This window comes from Trachypithecus francoisi, unplaced genomic scaffold, assembly GCF_009764315.1.
Source record: "Trachypithecus francoisi isolate TF-2019V2 unplaced genomic scaffold, Tfra_2.0 Lachesis_group18, whole genome shotgun sequence".
In the NCBI taxonomy this organism is placed as follows: domain Eukaryota; kingdom Metazoa; phylum Chordata; class Mammalia; order Primates; family Cercopithecidae; genus Trachypithecus; species Trachypithecus francoisi.
This window is the reverse complement of record NW_022681463.1, coordinates 51,307,133-51,333,226: the sequence shown is the minus strand read 5'-3', so window position 1 is coordinate 51,333,226 and position 26,094 is coordinate 51,307,133.

Here is a 26,094-nt window from a genome sequence, read left to right as displayed (position 1 = left end):
CCATCCACATAAGATATGACTTGCTCCTCCTTGCCTTCCACCATGATTGTGAGGCCTCCTCAGCCATGTGGGACTGTAAATCCATTAAACCTTTTTCTTTCGTAAATTGCCCAGTCTCAGGTATGTCTTTATCAGCAGTGTGAAAACAGACTAATACAACTAGGCTTCAGTGACATGCCATAAACTCTTCTGTGAAAGGTATATAAGCCTAACCTGCAGAGATTATGTTCTCGCACAGGAAGAGACTAGTTTCAGAGTTATATTTGGCCTTGTCCAATATTGTAGCTTTTACTCCACAGGCTAAGGAATCAATGTAGGAATTACTCCTACTGGCAAGTCTCACAGTACTAATTACAACCTTGTGGATTAAGAGATTGACTACTAGGTAAGTCTGCAGACCTAGTTGGCTCACTGTTAACTACTTTAGCTGGGACTTCATTTTTCCTTATCCTTATAAGAGCCACTTCTAATAAAGGAGCTACAAAACATTTGTGTCTCTGAGTGGCAGTGTCAATCAGACCTTTTGTCTGATAATCCTCAGACAAATATCAGACCTTTTGTCTGATAATCCTCACAGTAACTGGAGTTACCCTTTCTTTCCCCTCAGTAGTTCCCTCTGAGCATATGGTTGTAGTCTTTGGTGAAAGACTAGGGGAGCCATTGCAGTAAATAATAGCTGTGATATTAAAATAGATATGCTTTGTGTATGAAGAAATATTCAGGTTTTGGTGGCCAGAAGGAAAGACTGCCTCACAATATCTGTGTTACTTTTCCATAGAAAGAAGTGATTGCCCTGAAATTCCTTGTGAGCTAGGTAAATCGTCTTCAAGCCTAGAGAGAAAGAGTGTTTGTGCTTTCTCTGCATTCTCCTGACACTTTCCCCGGCAGAATGCAGAGAAAGACGATGCCCTGGGATGGAAGTTTTACAAAGTGTGCAACAACATTAGCAGGATCTAGAAATATGCTAGAAGCAAATTACCTGGCCTGCCTCTAACTTTGTGAATAAAAAACTACTCGGTGGGATGACATACGGGGTGAAAGCAATCTTTGTGTGAATATGTTTTCCAGTTACTTTGAGGTCACAGCAAAATTCAAAAATGCCAGCCCTAAGGGACTATAGAGACAAAGGTTGGCAGGAGACTAGAGCCCTGAGTCACCATGTGCAACAAAGCCCCTGCTATCCAAGAGCAGCGCTATGAACTGTGAGTGACAAATAGATTCCCTTCTTAGAACTGTTGTATAATTTAAGCCTATTTTTATAGTAGTTTTGGATTACCATAGCTAATACAAAGACAAAATAAGAAAATAGTGATAAAGTATACTTTGAAAAAGACAACTAGTTAAGAATAGATGAGATAGGATCATAACCAATGTGGGCACAGATGTAGCAAATGAATTGTTTGAGTTAGGAAAAATTTTACAGTCTGTGTAACCTGATAGTGTATTTGCAGTTTGAAAATAATCTTTAAAAATAAAAATGGTTTTAAAACAATCTGCTTTCATTACATATATAGAATTATGTTATAGATTTAAGTTAGTCTATTACTTTGTGTATTTGTCTATGTGTGTACATATGAATTTAATTATTTATTTTTAGCAATGTGTTATATTGTGTCTCTATGTGAACAACTGATGTGTTACTTCCAACTGACATGTAGTATTTTACGCTGTGCATGCATCCTATTTTATTTGTATCCTTTCCTAGGAAAGGAAAGTCAGATGGGGGGTACAGCATCCCAGAGAAAATGTGCAAGATATGAGAAAGTGATAGGAAAGGGTGTATACAAGTTTTTAATTATTTTAATTAAAAAAATTGTCCAACTTTAATTCATATTGCATTTGATCTGTACAATTGATTAAACTACATAGTTTTGCAAAACTAACATGTATTGGGTAACATACAAACCATAAGCATCGTTATTGTACTTGGTTACTATAGACTAGACTAATGTTTTGTGGATAAATGTAATTACCAATGTTTGTACCAATCTGAGTCAAAAGCCAGAAATGTTTTATCTTAAATGACAGTTGTCCAATTCACAATTCATTGGCTATGGAGTTGTAGAGATTTGTCTTATTCGCCGATGAAGTTTTTTTTTTTCTTTTCTTCCAAACAATTAATACTTCAAAATTGAAACGTTTCTTAAAGAAATTCATGGCAACATTTATTTCATTTCACAGAAAATATTTTAAGACATTTTTGTAGCAAACGCATATATTATATAGCAAAATGTAACGTTACACACACAGACACACACAATGAAGTAAAAGAGAAAATTCTGATAAAAGTTTTTTGCATGTGGAAGATCCCTTCAGGCTATAAACCAGCAGTGAAAGTTTACTTTTCTCCAGCATTAAGGACACTGTCTTAATACATTTTGAAATGCATTGACTTAGGGAGGCCTGTCATTTCATCAAGAAAAGAGCTAAATGGAGCCCAACTCTTTGGGCAACAAATGGCAAGGTGATTTTTAGTATAGCATTTATTTTTATAAAAGAATGTCATTTCTAAATATCGTGAATGAGACAACAAAGCAAAATATATTCTACATGGTGTTTTCAATGATTTCTTTAGGTAAGGTACTGATTTTTAAAAATTTTACTCCTAGCACTTTGGGAGTCTGAGATGGGCCGATCATGAGGTCAAGAGTTTGAGACCAGACTGGTCAACATGGTGAAACCATGTATCTACTAAAAAATACGAAAATTAACGGGGTGTGGTGACGGACACCTGTGTCCCAGCTATTCAGGAGACTGAGGCAGGAGAATTGCTTAAAACCAGAAGGCAGAGGTTTCAGTGAACCGACATTGCACCACTGCACTCCAGCCTGGATGAAAAAGTGAAAATCCATCTCAAACAAAAAAACAAACAAAAACAAAACTTTACAATGGTGTTTAAAAACACCACAAGCAACATACCCAATACAACTATTCTTCAAGGCATACACTAAATGAAAATTATTGCTGCCTTCGTTCTTCACTTAATAATTAATATTTATTTTTATTTCAGAGTTTTCTGTATATCAAACTTGAAGTGTAGAGGTTTCAAAAAAGTTACAGCTTTTAATGTATGTGCAATTTTCCATTAGAAAATTATTGGACTAGGCATGTGGAATCACAACTGTAATCCCAGAACTTTGGGAGGCTGAGGCGGGCGGCTCACTTGAAGTCAGGAGTTTGAGACCAGCCTAACCAACATGGCAAAAACCCATCTCTATGAAAAATACACCAATTAGCTGGGCATGGTGGTGCATGCCTGTTATCCCAGCTATTTGGGAGACTGAGTCAGGAGAATCGCTTGAACCTGGGAGGTGGAGGTTGCAGTGAGCCAAGATCATGCCACTGCACTCCAGCCTGGGTGATGGAGTGAGACTCTGTCCAAAAAAAAAAAAAAAAAACTTTTTTTTTTAGTTGATATTTCACTAAAATAACACTTTGGTTTATGTAGTGTTGGCATTCACATTCCACTGAGTAATTCCTCTAACTTCATGGAAAGTCTCTCATTTGTTTTCATTTTTTAGAAATTTGTAGGCATTATGTTTTATTTTTCATTTTAGAGTATAAATATTGTATAATTGTTTCCAAATTTATGTTCAGTACTTCACTTGAAGAAAACATTTACTAAATATGTTGTATTTAAATTTTTTGGTGTATAGAGCATTCATATGAAACAGTGGCCATGTCTACATATTTTAGAGAATAATAACTAACTCCTATGTGCAAATGCAGTTTATCAAATAAATTTTTTGTTGTTTTTGTTAGGGTCTTACTCTGTCTCCCACACTGGAGTTCAGTGGCACAATCTAGTCCCACTGCAATCTCCACATCCTGGGTTCAAGTGATTCTCCTGCCTCAGCCTCCCTAGTAGCTGGGATTACAGGTGTGTGCCACCATGCCTGGCTAATTTTTGCATTTTTAGTAGAGACATGATTTCACCATGTTGGCCAGGCTGGTCTCGAATTCCTTACCTCAGGTGATTCACCCACCTCGGCCTCCCAAAGTGCTAGGATTATAGGTGTGAGCCATCATGCCCGGACAAATTAATATTTTTAATCATCTTATTTTCTTCTATCTCTATAACCATTTAAATAAATGCCTTTCCAACAGTATCAAAGAGTTATCATTTTAGTTATATCATATTAGGTTAGGTTTTTCTGAAAATTCAATCTGTTATAATGCTAATATATTTTCAAGCATGATTACTGTAGAGACGTATTTTTAAATTTAATTGTGTTACATATGTATCTTAATGAAGTGTCTTATCTCGACTGGTTTTTCAGTTGATTTTCTTCTAGAGTTGAGGTGGAAAATTCTTTATATTTGCAAATAATCATCATTATATAACTAAATTTCTAATATTTATTCAAGTCTATTATTTTCACCTTTTTAGCTAAGAGCAATGTTAAACTTTTGATGGCAGTTATCCTTTTACTGCCTCTCAATATTATAAATAATGTCAAAAGAGAGTGCAAGAGATGAAAGACAAAGAACTGTTTGTGAAAACAGAGTTTTTTCTTCAAATGATTTTTCATTAGATATCAATATGCTTTTCTTATTTAATACAATAAAATATATGAAATGAGGATCTCAATATTAACTATTCCACAACCCATAAAGGAACCATTTCTTCATGGCACATTTATTATTCTTTTTGCACACTGTAAGCTACTAGGAGGTAATATAATGCTTAGAACTTTTGCATCAATATGTGTAAGTGATATTAATCTGTGTAATACCATTATGTATTTTTGCCATTATATTTTTATTTCAGATAAATTTAACTTTGTAAGTAAACGCCATTGGCAACTTTCTTTATGCCCTGTTATTTCAGACAAGTTAAAACGGTATAGGTTTTACCTATCCCTAAAAGTTTTGTGAGAGAGTGATATGGTTTGGCTAAGTGTCCCCACCCAAATCTCATCTCAAGTTGCCAAACAGTGATGGAGGAGGGACCTGGTGGGAGGTGATTGGATGAAGGGGCAGACTTCTTCATTGCTGTTCTTGCGATAAGTGAGTTCTCACGAGATCTTGTGGCTTAAAAGTGTATAACACTTCTTCTTTCATTTTTTCTCTCTCCTGCCACCATGTGAAGTGGAGTTTGCTTCCCCTTCACCTTCCACCATGAGTGTAAGTTTCCTGAGGCCTCCCCATCCGTGCCTCCTGTATAACCTGTGGAACTGTGAGTCAACTTAACGTCTTTTCTTTGTAAATTGCCCAGTTTCAGGTAGTTCTTTAAAGCAATGTGAGAACAAACTAATACAGGGAGATTTCTTAATATTTATAGTTATAAATGTACTTAGATATTAAAGTTTTTCTTGAATTATTTTTTCATCTTTCTCAGATAATTAGAACAAAATATTCAAATTTACTGAGGTGAATTTGTCGAAAAGTATCACTCTCAAGTATTTAGTTTACTTGATACATGTGCTTACATATCTTTCTCATAAACTGTGAATGTTTCTGGACTTTTCTTCATTAATTTTTATCTATTCATTTTAAATCAGTATTTTTTTTTTTTTTTTTTTTTTTGAGACAGAGTCTTGCTCTGTCTCTCAGGCTGGAGTGCAGTGGCGTGATCTCAGCTCACCACAGCTTGGCCTCCTGGGTTCTCACCATACTCCTGCCTCAGCCTCCCGAGTAGCTGAGACTACAGGCACCTGCCACCATGCCTGACTAATCTTTTTGTATGTTTTTAGTAGAGACGGAATTTCGCCATGTTAGCCAGGATGGTCTCAATCTCCTGATCTCATGATCTGCCCACCTTGGCCTCCCAAAGTTCTGGGATTACAGGTGTGAGCCACCACAGCTGGCCCCAGTAGTTCTTAAATCTATTTGTCATAACAGCTTTCTAGTTGTGTTACTCCATTCTCTCACTGCTGTAAAAAAATACTGAGACTGAGTAATTTGTTAGCTCATGGGTCCACAGGCTGTACAGGTAGCATGGCTGAGGAGGCCTCAGGAAACTTTCAATCATGGTGGAAGGCGAAGGGGAAGCAGGCTGGTCTTACGTGGCTTGAGCAGGAGAAGGAGGAATAGAGAGAAACGGGACCTGCTATACACTACTAAACCACCAGATATCATAATCTCACTCACTATCACAAGATCAGCAAGGGAGAAATTGGCCTTACGATCCAATCACCTTCAACCAGGCCCCTCCTCCAACTCTGGGGATTACAATTCAACATGAGATTTGGGCAGGGACACATATCCAAATCATATCACTAGTTAATTGTTTCTTGTTCATATTTAAAAATTCCTTCCTTTTGTGATTTCTGTTTCTATAAAAGTTCTTTTCAACAACCAAAAGTTAATATTTAATTTTTATTATATTTTTGTTATTATTGAAAATGATTATTATGCCTATAGCTTTTATTGAAAGTAAGTCTAAATTTATACAGATGCCTATAATAAGCATTTGTTTCATTCCATTATTTTGTAATATAGAGTAATCAAATTTTTACTTACCTATCACAACTTACGCAGGCAAATTTAATTTATTATATGCTATTTATGGTGAAATTCTTTATTAAATTTCTTATAATAAGCCATTATGAGAATAAGTAATAAGTGTGACTTGTTTAACTGAGTTGTGAATAATGTTTATCATTTTAATGAGTCAAATATTCCTGGGATATTGTGAGGGGTTTCATTTTGCAAAGATGGACGTAACATTGCCCATCCCACATGTTCTTTTGCTGTGTCACCTTGTCATTCTACAAGCAAGAAGATAAATGAATCAACAAAATGTGGTGGAAGGCGTTATATATAAATTCTTAACCTACATCAGAAAGGCCATGCCTTTCAAGTAGAACACTTGTTTTTTGATTGCTGTGTCTTTTGATACTGCCTCTGGAATCCAGGTGCCACCGTGTGAGAAGCCCAAAGAAAATATAAAATCTGCACTTAGAATTCATTTGAGAGTGCTGTTTGATCCCAGGCTTGAAGTCATCTCAACCCAGGTACCATACATATGAGTGAAAATGTATCTAGATAATCCTACCCCTTAGCTTCTTATACTACCTGCAGTTATTCAAGTCATAGCTAAAGCCCTTTCATCATAGAGTACAGACAAGACATCCCCAATGGGACTTAGAATTCTTCATATGTAGGATCTAAGAGCAAAATGAAATGTAAATTTATATTGCTAATTATAGGTAATTGGTTACAAGTAATATTTATATTTTAGTAGAAAATAATTCTTCAGGAAAGTTAGTTTTACCTTTAACTAGGTAAGAATAATCTAATTGTGAAACTTTTAAAGTAGAAAGGCACATAATTTCTCCTCTGTTTTGTTTTTTTTTTTTTTTCTTTTTCTTTTTCTTTGAGACAGGATCTCACTCTATTGCACAGGCTGCAGTACTGTGGCCCAATCTTGGCTCACTGCAGCCTCTGCCTCCTGGGCTTAAGTAATCCTTTCATATCAGCCGCCTGAGTAGCTAAGACCATGCACACCCACACCTGGCTAACTTTTTTGTATTTTTGATAGAGACAGGGTTTTGCCATGCTACCCAGGCTGGTTTCAAACTCCTGGGCTCAAGCAATCTGCCCACCTCAGCCTCCCAAAGTGCTGGAATTACAGGCATGAACCAATGTGCCCAGTTTGCACTGTTTAAATTAGTGGTTATAGAGTGATTCTGTGTTTTAAAAATCTACACAAGAAAACTTACTGAGTGACTAAGAATAAGACCCTGGTGTTAATCTCAAATGATGAATATCAGTGTCAGCAACACAGAATTATAGGATGTATTTTGAGGATACTTTGCTGCCAAAAACGTATTTTCTACTTTTACATAAAACTACTAGGGAATGGTAATTACTGTGCAATTAATAAGTTTATGTCTCTTAGAACTTTTTATGTTGCTGACACTATTGGGTCCATAGAAATACATGTTTATAATGATAAGATACTAGATGGAGTTGGAGTTCAGAACATAAATATGTCACCTTGGAATAAAGATTATTTGGAGCTAAAGGTACTTTTAAAAAAAATGATAGATGCAAAAAGACCTCTCTGACCCTTCCTTTTATCTTCTTGAATGCAGGAGATAAAACTCTCCTACAGAAGATGTCATCTCTAGAACAAAAGGAAAGTAACATTCTTATCATCAAAGGCAGGAAGTTGAAGCTGCAAGAAATCTTTACAATACAATTTTTAAAACTATCCCTTATCCTCCTACTTACTTCTTCACCCAATTAAGTACCCTAGTCCAAACCCATTTGCCTTGACACGTTTCCACAATGTACTACTCTGTGTTCAACACATACATAAGTGTTTGACTCTGTTTCTTTGGATCTTCATTTTCGCTTAAGGACTACCATGTCATGTAAAACTCTAATTAAATATATTTGTATGTTTTTCTTCTGTTAATTTGTCTTACATCAGTTTAATTCTCGGGCCCAGGGGAAAACCCTAAAAAGGAGGAGAGACAATTTCTCCTCCCCTACGATATAAATTGCAAATAGATGTTGTTTACCTTTACTGCTTAATTGGCTTATTTTATGTGATTCTTTTAGTTTATGTAAAACCCTACTTTTGTTTCACAAAAGAGTAGATAATCTTTTTCCACCTCTTAGAGAGTCAATCACTTAAAATTGCTTCTACTGCAATTTACAACCATCAACAACAAAAAATTTAAATCAGATTGCAATCTGTATATTTTTAACACCCACTTATTGAGGGATCTTTTAGTTGCATAGAAAGGAAGGAAAAAGTACTGCACACTTACAGCTTCCTTTAGTTTTTTACCTAGTCCTTTACTGTTGAGGGTAAACCTACAGGAAAATCAAAAGTAATCAAGAGAATGATAAAAATAAACTCATAGAAAGTGAACAGCAGATAAATGAGGCAATAAAGGAGCAGAATAGCATATATAAACAATATGTGAATATAGTTAGTAAAATTTGAGGAATCATACCACCCTGCACCCATTAACTCACAAAAGAACCAAACGCTATGAAACAACATACCATTAGATAAAAATAAAGTATTATTTAATAATGCTTTAATAAGGCATTATTTATAACTGAGACTTTGGTTGCTCAGATATAAACAGAATATACGTAGGAGGAATAAAAAAAGAAACTCAGGCAACAGCCACCAGAAAGAAAGAAAAAAAAAGAGAGAGAAAGAAAGAGAGGAAGAAAACGAAAGAAGAGAGAAATAGAAGGAGTGAAATAAAAAAAAGAAAGTGGAAAGAAAAGGAAAGAAAAAAACAAAGAGATAAAAAGAGAAGTAGAAAGGAAACGATGGAAAGAGGGAAGAAGGCAAATGGTACAATTACTGAACAACTGACATTGTCTTAACAAGTTAACATGTATCTAATACAGTTATTTACTCAAGAGAAAAAAAAAAAAAAAAAGAAACTTATGTCCATACAAAAATCTATGCATGAATATTCAGAGTTTTGTTATCATTAAAATTGTGAACACTTTAAATAAGCTTAGACATCTATATGTCTAAATAATTTGTTGAATGTCTGTCCAGAGTGATGATATTTAGCAAAAAAAGGAAAGAATGACTAATAAACATAACAACATAAACCTCAAAGTAATTATGTTGAGGAAAGAAGCCAGACCAAAAAAACACATACAAAATTATTTCAAGTATATGAAAATATAGAAAATATGAATTAATTTACATAGAAAATACAAACTAATTTACAGTGATGAAAAGCAGAACTTTTGTCCAGTGTAGATATGTTTCTTATTTTGATGGTGAATAGTTCATTCACACACACATTCCTATTAAATTTTGCAACTTATGATGTGCATTTTATCATGTCAACTATACCTCAAAAATATTGTAAAACTTAATGTTATAGATGTTTATTTTAATATCATTTTCAGAAAAAAATCTGACAGAAAAGTAAGGAAGGCAATTTTGAATTGATGAAAGTACATGGTACTTTGAAGTTTGGCATAAGTGTTCAAAGAAAAAGATCTCACCGAATGTCAGGTTATGCGTAGTAAAAGTCCAACACACAAGCATATACTCCTTGAAATTTCAGAATTATAATAAAAAAAATCCTGAATGGTTTGAGAAAGAAATTAGGTAACCACCAACTAAAAATTAAAATCATATTGTCTACACAGTTTTCGATAATAAAATGGAGAAATATCCTCAACTTTTTAAAAGAAAATGACTTGGGATTTTTCATTAAATAAAAACGAAAATGGGAATCAAATGTGAAGGTAAACAAGAAAAAGTTAAAAAATAAGAAAATTAAGTATTGTGATTCATATACAAATTAAATATTAGACCACATTAAAAGTGTAATGAACTAAATTCTCTGGATTTGGATATACTTTAGTTCTAGAAAGCAGCTGGGGCAGGATGAAGCAGGAAGATAAAGGGTCTGGAAATTACAGCTTTATTTAGTAGAGGGACTGTTCAAATAGAGTGAAGAAATTTGCTCACTGTATGAGCAAAATAATCTTAGTAATCTTAAGTGAGAATATTTAAAAAGAAGGTATGGCCAATTTATGAAGCAAATAGGACAGGTGTTTGAATAATAGACAGTTCAAAAAATTTTAAGTTAACATTTTAGATGTTTTCTCTTGAACTATGTAAGAAAGGAGGCAATGAAGTCATTATACAGAAAATGCCAGTTTATTCATCAGCTGGAATTGTGTATTCAACAATGTTTGCTTAGTCATAATGCAGTAAGCATCGTATTTTCAAAGATTTTTAATTTTGAAAGTCAATTCATCTACAAAGCATGACAAGTCTAATTACATCCATAGAAATAAATACTGAATTATTGTATCTTAATAATTCAAAAAGTCATTGTGTGCCTGAATGTAATTGGAAGCCACCTTGTCTGGGACAAAGAGTAATACGAAAAGTCAAGGAGGTCACCATGGCCTGATGTTCAGCGGTCTAAAGTAGATATAACCAAAAATAGAATGCAATTATTGTAGAGGTGTTAGTATATTTCTATAGGATTACTGGTAATCCTGATTATAGTGTTAGATAACCACATTAAGTATTTATAAAATGCCAGGCATGGTTCTAATTAATTCATATGCATTCTCTCACATAATCCACATAACTGCCTTGAATATAGATAGTTGACTTGACATTACAGAATAGAAAACCAAGACATAGAAAAATTCTTTAGCTTGCTCAAATTCAATACATTGTAAATACACTCCCATATATCTACCTATATCTATATCTATATTTCACTTGTCTATCTGTTTATCTAGACAGCGTGAAAGAAATAAAAGACAGTGAAACAGAGAGAGAGTTTCAGTCAAGAGTTGAATAGTCTATAAAATATGCTAATTTAAATTAACTGAGTTGAATTAGCTGCTAACTAGATAATGTTAATAACATGAATATAGGAAATGAATGATAGTAGAGTGACTATTAGTGAAGTAAGCATTAATGTTCCAAAGATGGGAAGTCAATAGGTAGTTTATATATAGGTAGTTTACAACTATATATGTAATATGTATATGAAGAAAGAGATATGAATCCTTTTATATAGTCATTTAAATCAATAATTATTTTTAATTTTTTTATGTATACACATTATTTTGTTAATATATATAAATTTCATATACTCTTGTTATCCCCAAGCACTGAATAAAGTTTCCTTGCAAATTTGTTTTTAATAACAGGCATCCATGTACATATTTAATAGACAAAATGTGCACAGACACTCACAGGGTCTCTAACTACAATGTAACAAATTTTGTTGGGTCACATGCCAAAAATATATCATTCTGTGCATTTTTTAGTATAGTCAAATAAATATTCTAGTCAGGATATTTTCAAGTTGCTGGAATACTACAGAAAAGGCAGATTTAGTACAATTACCATGCTCACTAGCCTAGTTTCAGAAAGAGTACTTCCTAAAATTTACATTTTCATAGTTCTTGTGGTACTTATGCATTCATCAGACTGTCTACAGAAACAGAGATTGAGTTGTGAAGAATCAAAACAGTAAATAAACTAAATATATTTAAATATGCTAAGCTTGCGAATAGAGGGGTAAAAAGAAAAAATAGGCAGGGAGCAGATAAAACTCTCTTTAGGTTGAAATTTTTAAAATGGCTCCACAAATTTACTGGCATGGAGTCATTTAAGATACGGAAATTTATTAACACTGGCTTTTACTACAAATTGCTTAAAGCTGCTTATACATATACACAAAGCAGTTAATGATTTGCAGAGTTTCTACCGTAAATGCAAGTCACTTTTACACAAGATTTAGATTCTGACACTATGAGAATTTGCTAAATGACAGAGGTGTGCCTTTCCTTTCCTTCATGGTTTGCTATAGAAATATGTCATTGTATTTTCTGTAAATACTAAACACTCTTAAAAACATATTTATAATGACTTCTCATTTTTGCAAAGAAAATATTTTTAAGAAACATAAAAACTTGTCTTTGCAAGGAATGTCAGACTTCAAAGATGTTTACTTTATTGACTCAAACATAACAGTGTCATAAAAGAGCTCTACCCTTCCATCTTTTAGAAACAAAAGATGAAATACATAAGTGTTTTTACATTGATTAAACTAATAACCTAGATTATATCTGTATAAATGAAACATGAATATATGGCAAACACTTTTTTTCTGCAGATTTCATGGTCCATAGGAAGGCTCTCTAAAGTTTTCAGTCTTCAAATTTCTTGTATTTGTGACAAAAAAAGGAGTCTCTCTTATTATTCTCTTATTATTTGATCTCCCTCTGTTCTACATCTCAGTCACTACCCTCTCACATAAATTTTTATTTATTCACAAAATTAGAAGGAAGGGGCAGCTATTTAAAAATATATTTAAGTCTTTCAAATTTAAAGTAAATATAATGAAATATTGCTATAGCTTTGGTGAAAGGATGGGGATGAAGATATAACTGTATCTCTGCCACTTAAATTCTTATACTATTGTTAAAAACTGGTCATTTCTGTTCACATCCTCCTTGTCAGGAATTTATCATGTTGACACTTCTGGCGTCAATAGGAGAAAGCATGTTTGGCCTAGCTTGGTCACCATATGCCTACTTAAAATTCAGGAGCATTTACTAAATAGAAAAAAGAAGACATTGCATGTGGAATAGTAATAAGCTCTGCCTCTGCTACCCAAAGATCCATGAATACTTTTGTAATTGCACAAACTTAACCTTCCATCAAATGAAAAAATCTAAAGTTTGATAATAATGATCACATCTTCACCTAAGTTTAAGATTTCTAAGTGTTGTGCAGACTTCTTCATGAGTTTAGATGCAGCTATTTGTAGTCTACTGACTTATAATAGAATGGAAATTATAACTAATATCCAACTATGCTGTATGAACAAGGTATGCACAATAAAAATTTTCATTAAGAGAACAAAAGAGTAAGAAACACCCAACAGTCTCTTGTTCATAGGAGTTATAAAATACCATTGGGCAGGAATTTTGAAAAGTCCCTGCTTTGGCAGTAGAGCAAGATATTTGTGGACAAACTGGTTTTGCTCTCTGGGTCAACTTTGTTTTCTGCTATGTTCCATAGCCCCTGGCTTTGCTTACTGGAAGAATTCTTCTCGCTCAATCTCATCTGCAGGCACGTCAGAAATATAAGGCTGCGCAGCTTTCCCAGCAGGCTTCCATCTGGTGCAGGTTTAGAGCCCAGGGTTTGCTTTAAAATTTGAACAACTCTTATATTTTGCAGGCCAGACTTGTGGTTTCTTTGGCAATATAAGACTCTAGAAACTGATCTGGCTTTGGACCTATTTCCTTTCATTCAGTTCTTCGGGCAAATGAACATAGTCAAAGGGCTTGTCTAGACAAAACACTGACTGCTTCTTGCCTACCATCAATGCCTTTGTGCTGATCCCTTTCTTTCATCTTTCTTAAATTAATGATGGCAAACTTTAGGGTATCTAAAATTACTGACTTCTGTGGGAAGGTAACATCTTATACCTGGTATTTGGCTTTGGACTGCCTCCAATTGACTGTGACAAATACTCAGCCCTTAAAACCCCTTGCTGTATTATCTCTTGCTAAGGCTACGTCTCCATAGCCACGTATTACAGTAAGCCTCACTTAATTTTCTTCTTAAAGTAATATGTTCAAGTCAAAAGCAGAAGCCAGCATACAGTTATATTTTGAGGCTTACAAACTAGTTCTACTAATGCTCAACCTCTTAGTAACATGGATAGCCACTGAAAATAATACAAATTTCAGTTTCACCAAATATTTTTGCAATAGACTAACAAGCAACTTGGGCTCTTTGCCTTATGCCACCAATAACCAGCCAATACCTTAACTTTAACTCATTTTTGGTATCATCTACCATAGCAGCCTGGATTCAGGACAATAAATAAAAGGAATTTTAAGTGTTTTAAATTAGAAAACATTTTGCTGGAAAATATTATATATTCATCATATTGTTGAAAGTGATAAAGGACCAGGCTGTAGACAGGGACACCATGAATGAATCCTATAAAATATTATTACCCATCAAATAAGGTTCCACCTGTCAAGCCAACACAAGAACCCTGAATTTAAGACCCCTTTAACTATTGCTGACATAAAAGGATAAAAAAAAATAAGCCCAAACCACTGCTTCAGAACGAAGTTGAAGAAGGACAATGGTGATTGCAACAGTGGCAAAGGGTAATCTGATGTCTCCAAAACCTTGCATAACAGCAGAAAAGTTGCAGAAAGAAGAGGAAAATAACCTCTATGTTAATTGTGCCTTCCATGTCTTGTATAAATGCATCTAAATCTGTGAAAGCCTTATTTATATTCAGAACTCTAGCCAGCCACAACGTTCATGGAAGTGCATGAACATGGGAAGTGCAGTTTTCAAACTTTAAAACATCTGTGGTATATGAAGGCATCGTGGAAGGAGTGTGGTGTGGCATATCACAATCATCTCCACATTTTATATATTTGCCTGTTCAAAATCCATGAAAATGTTTCTACTGAAACTTCAAAAGAGAACCAGTAGTAATAAAGCATACTTTTCCCTAGCACACATAATTGCAATAATTATGAAAGCACACTCAAGCTTGTATCCATAGGAGAGATCCAAAATCTTATTTGGCATTTTATCCATATCTAGGTGGCATTATATACTCTTCTAGGTATTCTGAATTATTATTTTATAGAATGCAGATCCACTAAAATAACCTAGATTATATAGGAGAAAAAGGTAAGAGAAAAAATGATATAGTTAATATTTATAATTGTCTTGTAAACATCAGAGAGAAGAATAATACATATAAGTACTACATTCATATATACCATGTAAAGTTATTTAGTGTTGCACTGTACCATCTTATGTGATATCATTAATATCACTTGTGTTACATATATTTGTTACGGAAACTGTTTTGAAGAAAGAAGCACTTCTTTCTAATTTGGAGAAACACATACTCATTATTGGTTTTATTTTTATGTTATCTCCTTATTGACTAGAGTAAAAGTAACCTGTACTTAATCCTTCTCAATCTTATTTGGTGTTGCCCATAACCTCAAAATTGTCAGTGTTTATTCTGACAGTATGGGATCAGGCTAGGTGCCTGTATAAATAAAAGAAAGGGTCCAAAGTCAGTAATAGAAATGTAACCTTTACCTTGTTGGTAATATCTATAATGACTTGTTTTTCTGTCTTAATAGCCTGCACTTTACTTTTCCTAGGACATTCACATAAACAATTAACTTTTCCTGTATCTTTTTCCAAAGAGGAAATGAATATCACAGTGTTACACTAATGGTTTCATGATGAAGATGTACAGTTGCAGTATAGCCTAGAGTTTAGTACATTTGTGGATGCTGCTTTACCCAATTTACTGAACCACTTCTGTAGACTGAATGCTTGTATTCTCCAAAATTTTTTATGCTTGAAGTCTAATCCCCAATGGGATAATATGTGGACGTCTACCTCCCCAGTGAGGTAAGGCCTTTGGGAAATAATTCTGCCATGAGAGTGATTCCCTCATAAATGAAATGAGTGCCCTTATAGGGAAGGATGAGAGAGATTATCTCTCTCCAGGCCATGCAAGCATACAGGCAGAAGGTGAAGTCTGCAAGCCAGAAAGCAGGTTGTTACTAGACACTACATATTTTGGAGCTTTGATCTTGGACATCCAGAATTGTGAAAAATACACGTTTGTTGATTAATAAAACACCCAATCTGTATTATTTTTGTTATAGGAACTAGAACACACTAAGCCACCAATAATGCCAACTTGGGGGAAGTGAGAATAATGGAAAGTCTCTGTTTGGTGCTGGCTACACTTAAAAGAGTAATCTCTCCCCTCTCCCAGGCTATTAAAGCCAGAAAAATGGAAACTTGTAATAAAGAACCTTGGGAAAGACATAGGTTGATAGTTCATTGACTACTAAGCCCGAGTCCAACATCTTAGTATATATTTTTGATTCATACAGTGATAGAAAAAGAGAGATAAATTCTTCATAATAAACATAATGAATTTGAGGATTTATTCAATGTGTCAATTATGAAATTATGAATAAGATGTTATGGTTGTAGAAAGGAGAACATTCTATTTCTGAATAATATGGATGCTTAAAATAAAATCTGATAATGCCTTTGATGAATATGTTCTCATTTGTGGGAGAATCTTCCACCTCATCCCCATTCCACAATAATATATTTATTGACACAACATTTACATTGTTACATATTCTCAGAAATCATCAATCTGATATTTCATCAAATATATTAAAAATAGAAAAGGTTATGAACTAATGTAGATTTGGAAATAACATTTCTCTATTGCAGTGGCCTAAATTTATCAGCCACAATTTTTGAATTGTTTCTTTTCAGCCTTAGTAACTGCTTTGTTTTCAGATAAACAGCCCAGCACAAATGCAATAATGTAAGGTAGGTGTCAGTTCAGAGCATGCTGTTTAAGTTTGGGACTTCTTAGTTTTTACACTCTATGAATTACATAGGCAAAAGGGTTTCCATGACTAACTTCTACTTTCTAGCCAGTTTTATTTCAGAAGAGCAGTCTTGATGGATCAGGTACATCCTGCTAAAATTTCCTTGGCTACCTTCCTGCTCGTAAAATAACCTTAGCATGTTTACAAGGAAATTTATTAGTTCAACATTTACTTAGGTGTCCCCATGGAAGAAGGGAATAAATTATATGCCTGCTGTGGTTTTCTTTTTTTTTTCTTTGCAGGTACCTTGGGGAGAAGAACAGATAGAAAACTAATTAATTACATTGGACACTTTCCAAAATAGTGAGAGATTATACATATTCTGCATATTAGTAGAATTAAGACATATTCTTCATTAGACATATTATTCCACCCGTCCTGTTTCATTATTAGTTTCTTTCATATGTTTCTGCATGTTAAATCTTATTAAACCATATAATGTTGCTTCTGAATTAAAAAAAAAACTTTTTTCAGTGAAAGAAATAATAAAAAAAGAAACTGAGCCCATGTGATTTACCAGTCTTATATGCGAAATCAGCCAGAAAATATGGCCCTGTGTTTTATTCAAATGTTAGAAGCTTCTAGCTTGCAAGACTACAAGGTTCTATTTCTCAGGATACTGTACATTTTCTGACAATAAACAAAGTAGAGTTCTGTTCTTCCCATTTTCATATTTCATAGATTTGAAACCTGCTTAGAACTGAATGTTTGTGTTCCCTGGGAATTCAGATGTTGACATTCTAACCCTTAAGATGACAGCGTTAGGAAATAGGGCCTTTGGGAGGTGATTACCTTGTGATGGTGGCTCCTTCATGAATGAGATTCCTTTCATAAAAGAGACCCACAAGAACTACCTTACCTTTTCACCACATGAGAACACAGTGAGGGGACATCATGCATGAACCAGGAAACAAGCCCTTACCAGACACCCAAACTGCTGGTACCCAAACCTTGAACTTTGAGAAATAAACTGTTATTGTTTATAAATCACCACTCAGTTTATAATATTTTGATATAGCAGCCCAAACGGACTAAGACAAAGTCCAAATTTTGGAACTGGGGATGACTTTTGTAACAATTATATTTTCTTAATTACTAGTATTATTTTTATTATTCCTCCCCGTGGTTGTAGAATCTGCTGATACCATGATGTTACAACCCCAAAGAGAAATCCTTCCATTCTGGATCACAATAATTGTTTCACCGTTGTTGGAAGTTGAGCCTTCTGCTGAGCTATTTTGAGGTCTTCATGACAGAGCTAATAGAAAATATGTGCAATTATATCTAGAATCCTGAAGATCAAAGAGGAAGGAAGGTTTCTTTCATATGGTGAAATTGCAGAGATGGGTGAATAGAATATATACAAACTCAGGGACTCCTGAGTTTCAATATTATATCATGTCAGCTGTGCTATGGACTAAGTGTTTGTGCCCCCCGCCACCCCCTGCTCTGAATTTATATATTGAAGCCTTAATCTCCAATGTGATGGTATTTACCCTTGGGAGGTGATTAGATTTAGGTGAGTTCAAGAGTGCATAGTCCCCTTGATTAGATTATTGCTCTTGTAAAAGGAGGAAAAGATATGAGATCCCTTTCTCTTCATGCTCACACCAAGCAAAGACCATATGAAGGCATAATCAGGAAGAGAACTCTCATTGAGAACCTAACCATGGTGGCACTCTGCTCTCAAACTTGTAGCCTCCAGAACAGCAAGAAATAAATGTTTGTTGTTTAAGCCACCTAGCCTATGGAAATCTTTTGCAGCAACGTGAATTAAGTTAAAGTGATAAAAGTTAGGGCAACTGTTTATATTTGGTAGTAGTTTTCCGTGTTCCATAATCTAGTGCGATGCTCTGTTGTACCTCACCTGTCAGATTATAATGGGGCTGATTTTCCTCCTCATCAGCAACAAATAGTTAAAGTACAGGCAACAGAAGTCACAGCAGTTCATTGCATTGCTCTTTCTAGGGCATTGATGCTGAAGTGAGAAAGGGAGAGAGAGAGGTATTGAGGGAGGTGGAGCTGCCTGTTCACAGCTATAATGATAAGGGCAGTACCTAGTGATGATAGTAACAGTTTTCTGGCCAGATTGTCTCTGTAGTCAGTGTAATATCTTTTTTCCAGTTTCTTTTTTTTTTTTTTTTTTTGAGACGGAGTCTCGCTCTGTCACCCGGGCTGGAGTGCAGTGGCCGGATCTCAGCTCACTGCAAGCTCCGCCTCCTGGGTTCACGCCATTCTCCTGCCTCAGCCTCCCGAGTAGCTGGGACTACAGGCGGCCGCCACCTCTCCCGGCTAGTTTTTTGTATTTTTTAGTAGACACGGGGTTTCACCATGTTAGCCAGGATGGTCTCGATCTCCTGACCTCGTGATCCGCCCGTCTCGGCCTCCCAAAGTGCTGGGATTACAGGCTTGAGCCACCGCGCCCGGCCATCCAGTTTCTAAACCTACTAATCTATATTGACATTAGTTACATGATCCACTTCTTTACACCCATAAAACCCTTATTGATTTAAGAAAACCAGTGTTAGCCTTTATTGTATGTAAAAGATAACTCTGATTGAAAATCATTTTGTGTACTGTGTGGCTTTTGAAAATATTGTTGCCGGGCACAGTTGCTCACGCCTGTAATCCCAGCACTTTGGGAGGCCGAGGTGTGTGTATCACGAGGTCAGGAGTTCAAGACCAGCCTGACCAATATGGTGAAACACCATCTCCAATAAAAATACAAAAATTAGCCAGGTGCAGTGGCAAGTGCCAGTTATCTCAGCTACTCAGGAGGCTGAGCCAGGAGAATTGCTTGAACCTGGGCAGCAGATGTTGCAGTGAGCTGAGATCATGCCACTGTACTCCAGCCTGGGTGACAGAGTGAGACGCTGTCTCAAAAATAAATAAATAAATAAAATAAAATAAAATGAGAAAAAAGAAAGTGTTGTTGCTAAAAATATTTTTTTTTTCCTTCATACATACCTATTTTCTTCTTTCTGGAAGCATTTTTATAAGCATGTATAACTGCTTTGATTTGATTTAATGTATTCTGCTTTATAATTTTTTTAATTTAGTATTATCTTAATTACTTTATTCTTCCCCCATGTAACTTCATTAGAAGGATAAGAGAAATATTGAATTATTTGGTATCTTAATGTCTTTATTCAGATTTTTCATATTTTGCTTATATCACCTGCATTTTGGAAGAATATTTAACTTCTTTTCTCAAACTTAGATTTTCCTTATCATCTATGTTCATAGTGCTATTCAACCAATTAATTAATTTTTCCCCAAATTTAGAAAAATATGGTAAAGTGTCAAAAATTAGCTTATTTCTACTATGTAGCAACTTATTTTAACTATTTATAGATATGAGTTACAAGATTATTAGAACACTTAAAATTTTTGATTTCTCACTTCAGACTTTTTTTTAAAGTTAAACTTTCTGTTCTTTAATTTTGGTACTCATTAATTTGGTTTTCTAAATTTATAATTTTAGGAGATTTTTGGGTAATTGAAACAAGAAAAAAATCACTGTTTCCTTGTTTGTAAATGTAGGATTTAATTGTAGTAGTATATTTAGTAACATATTTATATGCCATTTACAGTGTATAAATAAATAATAGTATATAGAAATACATTTAGGATTCCAATTACAAAACTTTTTATGTACTGGACTTCCAAATTAAGTAATACTATACATTGAGATTTCCTCTCTCTGGTCACAATGTTAGCTGAAACTTACGGATGGTAAATTAAAAACAGGTTAGTGCAACTTATTTATAATGTGGTATAATTTAAGGTATAAATGCTGTGTTTGCAACATACGAGTGTGCATTTGGTTTAATTTCTTTTGAATGTCTTGCTAGATTGTTTTACAATGGGTGCCTTGCTCCTAACTTCATATGTATTCTAGACCAGTGTGCTTCATATTTTAATCTATATACAAACTATCTGGGATGTTATTACATTGAGAATATTGATTCAGTGTTTCTGTTATGGGACCAAGATTATTAGTTCTAAAACATGCTCACATAATGGTGATGCTGGGAACATAGATAACATAGATTACACTTTGAATGGGAGGGATGTACTAGGCATTATGATTACAATTATTTAGGCCTTTAAGAATATCATCATATGTATTTATTTGCAACGGAGTTTCACATAAAGGACTTCTTGTCAGTGATATTTTTGTTAATGCTGTTAGAACTTCGTTGTAAAGTTGTGATGCTTACCTGACTAGAAAAAAGTCAACTCCATTCCCCTGTGACTTGCAGGATCCACAGCTAATCTCAACGATCTGTGTCACCTTCTGCTCAGTTTTTATTGGAGTGTTCAAATAATAACTCTTCATGTTTTCTAAACCTAGTGGTCCTCCAGTCCCTCCTTTTGTGGTTCAAAAGGTAGCTGGAAAGCATTGTTAATTTTTGGTATTGTTACTTCTTATATTGACAGTTTGTTTAAATTCCATGAAAAATGAACCTTCTCTTAAATTCACCTTTGGAGTAATTGATCTTTTTAAGACTAAGAGAAGTAGCTTCTCTCTATTGTCCATGGGAAGGTGAATGGATGTGTAGCAGCTGTGCAGCATAGGTATCCTAGTTTCTCGATTTTGAGACCTTCAGATTTCAAGTCCCTTTTAGAAATTCTTATTTAACTAGTTGCATTGTCATGAATCTGGCCCCAGGTACATTAGCATTCATGTGTCTCAGCTCTAATTTCTATGACCTGTGCTTAGGAATTTATCCTGGGGCTTCCACTGGAGTTACTGTTTTCCATTTATATTTTTATCTTCCTATGCTCTCCTACAAAGAGCTGGAGATGTTTCAGGATCCATTCTGTTATACTGGGATCCTAAGTCAGAGCATTAGCCAAACTGATAGTTTATGTATAAAGCAGCTCAACACTTTTTAAAACTTTTTGGAGAATATCTTTACTACTGTCTCTCAAGATATAGAGTCGAAGGGAGAGCTAACCGTATTGTGTTGATAGATCTGCTTTTTGTCTTGCTCCCAATTTTATCATTGCTCTTTTTTATTAGTTGACTATAAACTTAAGGTTCCTGGCATTGATCTTATTCTATATTTGTCTTCTCCAGAGCTCATTTTGAACTGTGACTCTCTGTTCTTCTCTTTCTGCCAATCTGTTTCCATCTCATTCTTTTAGCTATATATCTGTTTACATGTAATTTATTTGTTTACTGTGTAATATTACAAATATGCAATATCAAAGTAGAAAGACAGTTATAATAAACCTGTAAAGGCTCCTCACCCAGAATAATTAACTATCAGTAATTTGGAGCTCTAGCTTTTTCCACCCATTTTGTGTCTTTGTTAGGTTTTTATGGCTGAAATATTTTAGAACAAATCCCTTCCATCCTACCATTAACCCTTCTCAATCAGTTTACATCTTTGAAAAAAAAAAAAAAAACTGTTTTATTACATAGGAGCAATACTATCATCACCCATAACAAAATTCAAAATATTTTATTGGTATCACTTGATATCCATTTCATTTTATTTCCAAATTGTTGGAAAACATTCTTTCACATGTTCATTTGTTTGCACCAGCATTTAAATTATTCACTCCTTTGTGATGTTAATTTGAAATTCTACTCATAATATGCCTATGAGTAGGAGTTAAATGTTACTTCTGGTGGTTTGATTCAGTTTTGGTTAAAATGTTTTGGTTAGCAACACTTTAGGAGTGGTGCTATGAACTTCGTATTTTGTCCCATCACAGAGAATTGTCTCATTTTTAGTGATGTTAAGCCCAGTTATTGGATGTATAAAGTTTTCTGTAAGCGCTTTGTAAAATGCTCTGTAAAACAGTTGCACGTTAAGAAGTTTTGTTTAAGTTAGTTTTTTGTTAGAGCTTTCAAAATCATTATTTTCTAATTCTTTCCATAATTAGTAGCTGGACTTCTGTAGAGAAGACTTTCTCTTATCAAACAGAGCTTATTTTGAAATACAGTTATTTCAGAAAAGACAAGATAAACTTTTAATTATTTTTCTTTGATTGCCAATTTTAAGGTTACAGCATTTGGTGACCTAGTTAACTGTTCATAGAGGAATTGGATTTTTTATGTATTCAATTTATTGAATAGATGTTAGTCATTCTTTTCAATGCCCAGACAACCTTATCATGGGCTAAGGGGACGGACCCCTTTAATCTCTCTGTGATAAGTCACTTGCTTTGTGGCATAAGATGTTCCAGGTTAATTTCATATATCCTGATGAAAACGCAGAGTTTGTTATTTCATTAAGGATTTTTGGCTCTTTTAAGTGGGAGAATATATCTGGGGTCCACAACAGAGGCATTAGTTATTCTTATTGCTACTGAGCCTTGATTTCATCTTGATGTTTACATGTGCAGCGATAACAATTTTTGAAAACAATATGAGATCCTATAACTTTCAAAATTAAGAGTTTACTGAATTTTTTTTATATTATATTTTCTTATCTCATGTCACGCTTATATACTGGTTCTGAAGAGCTTTAATAGAATTACGCATTTGCCTCATTAATCTCTCTCTACATATATTATATATATATACACAATATACAAAACATATATTTTTCTAAATAAGTATATAACTGCTAAAAATAAGACTGTGACTTGAAATTAACAATTTTCTTGCAACAATATTTTTCTCAGAATATATAGTGTTTTATATATGACTTAAAATGATTCTTTAGGTGTTTATGTCAGACATTAATTTCAGATATTAGGAGATGCTTTTTTCTTTGGTAATCAACTGACTTTTTGAATATATAAATTCTGTAAGAATCCAAATTTAAATCTTTTTATTGAATTATATTTCTAAAAATCTTTTACTAACTATGTCTTTCCCATTTTATTGCCAGTCTCTAATCATAAATTATCATCATTTTAAAAATTATCCTTCCACTGATGTTTTTCAAGTATATTCTAAATATGCTTTCTACAATATATCCTAAACATTCCAATTTCATTTTATCAATTTTAGAAAATTTCACATTTCAGATGCATCATAGTGTATTCGACCAATTCCAGTTGATTGACATTTAAATATTTCCAATCTTTTACTATTAAAAATGCTAAAATAACAATACAAAAATATCTGCATTTTTTTCTACTGTATCTTTGGATTATATTTATACATTTAGGATTGCTTAGTCAAAATATAAAACAGTACATTAAGTGATATGTACAGAGAGTTCCCATTTCCTCTTGGCATTTTTTTTCTTTCTTTTTTTTGGGGCAGTTGGGGGATGGAGTCTCGCTCTGTTGCCCAGGCTGGAGTGCAGTGGTGTGATCTCTGTTCACTGCAAGCTCCGCCTACCAGGTTCACGCCATTCTCCTATCTCAGTCTCCTGAGTAGCCTGGACTACAGGCGCCCACCACTAGTCCCGGCTAATTTTTTGTATTTTTAGTAGTGACGGGGTTTCACCATGTTAGCCAGGGTGGTCTTGATCTCCTGACCTCGTGATTCACCCGCCTCGAGCGTATCCTGGCTATTGTGAATAATGGGGTAATAAATATAGGAGTGCAAATATCTCTTTGATGTACTGATTTTATTTCCTTTGAATATATACCCAGTAGCTGGATTGCCAGTTCATATGGTAGTTATATTTTTAATTTTTTGAGGAACTTCCCCACTGTTTTTCATAATGGCTAATCTAATTTACATTCCCACCCAAACTATGCAAGAGCCTTTTGTTCTCCACATCTTCACCAACAGGTATCTTTTGTCCTTTTGGTAATAGTCTTTCTAACAGGTGCAAGGTGATATCATGTTGCAGTTTTCATTTGTGTTTCCCTGCCAACTACTGATGTTAAACACTTTTTTTCATGAGCCTGATGGTCATCTATATGTCTTCCTTGAGAAATATATATTAAGTTCCTTTGTCCACTTTTAAATTGAATTATTTGCTTGCTTTTGAGTTGCTTGAGTTCCTTTAATATTTTCATTATTATTATTATTATTATTATTATTATTATTATTATCATTTGAGACAGGGTCTTGCTCTGTCACCTGGGCTTGTGTGAAGTGGTGCAATCATAGCTCACTGCAGCCTTAACTTTCTGGGCTCAAGCAATTCTCCCATCTAAACCTCCTGAGTAGCAGGGACCACAGGCCAGCACAACACCACCTGGCTAATTGTTTTTTTTATTTTTATTTTTTATTTTTATTTTTGTAGAAAAAGTGTTTCCGTATGTGACCCAGCCTGGTCTCAAACTCCTAGACTCAAGTGATTCCCCCTCCTGGGCCTACCAAAGTGCTAGGATTACAGGCATGAGCCACCGAAGCCTGCCAATATTAACCTCTTATCATACATATAGTTTGCAAATATTTTCTCCCATTCTGTAGACTGTTTCATCATATTGTTGAGTATTTCATTTGCTGTGCAGAAGCTTAGTGTATTTAGATAAATAATCCCATTTGTCTATTTTCACTTTTGCTGCCCATGCTTTGAGGATTGCATCAAAAATGCCTGCCCAGACCAAGATCACAGTTTTCCCCCTTGTTTTCTTCTAGTGATTTTATAGTTTCAAGTCCTACATGTCAGTCTTTCATCAATTTTGAGTTAATAATTCTTTTAGCCATTTTGAGTAAGATAAGAGCCTAATATTATTTTTCTGCATGTTGACATCCAGTTTCCCCAGCACCATTTATTAAAGAGACTGTCCTTTCCCCAGTGGGTGTATTTGATGCCTTTGTCAAAAATAAGTTTCCTGTAAGTACATAGTGTAATTTCTGGATTCTCAATTATATTCCTTTAGGCTATGTGTCTTTTTTTATACCATTACCGTAGTGTTTTGGTTACTATAACCCTGTAGTACATTTTGATGTCACATATGGTAATACCTCCAACTTTGTTCTTTTCACTCAAGATTGCTTTGGCTATTCAGGGTTTTTTGTGGTTCCACACAAATTTTAGGATTGTTTATCTGATTCTGTGAAGAATGTCATTGGCATTTTGTTGGGATTGTGTTGAATCTGTAGATCACTTAGAATACTACGGGAATTTTAACAGTATTTATTCTCCCAATTAATAAACACAGAACAAGCTGTAATTTACTTGTGTCTTTTTTTTTAACATTTCAATCGTTTTGGGTGAACAGGTGATACTTGGTTACATGGATAAGTTCTTTAGTGGTGATTTGAGAGAACTTGGTGCAACTATCACCCAAGCAGTGTACACTGTACCA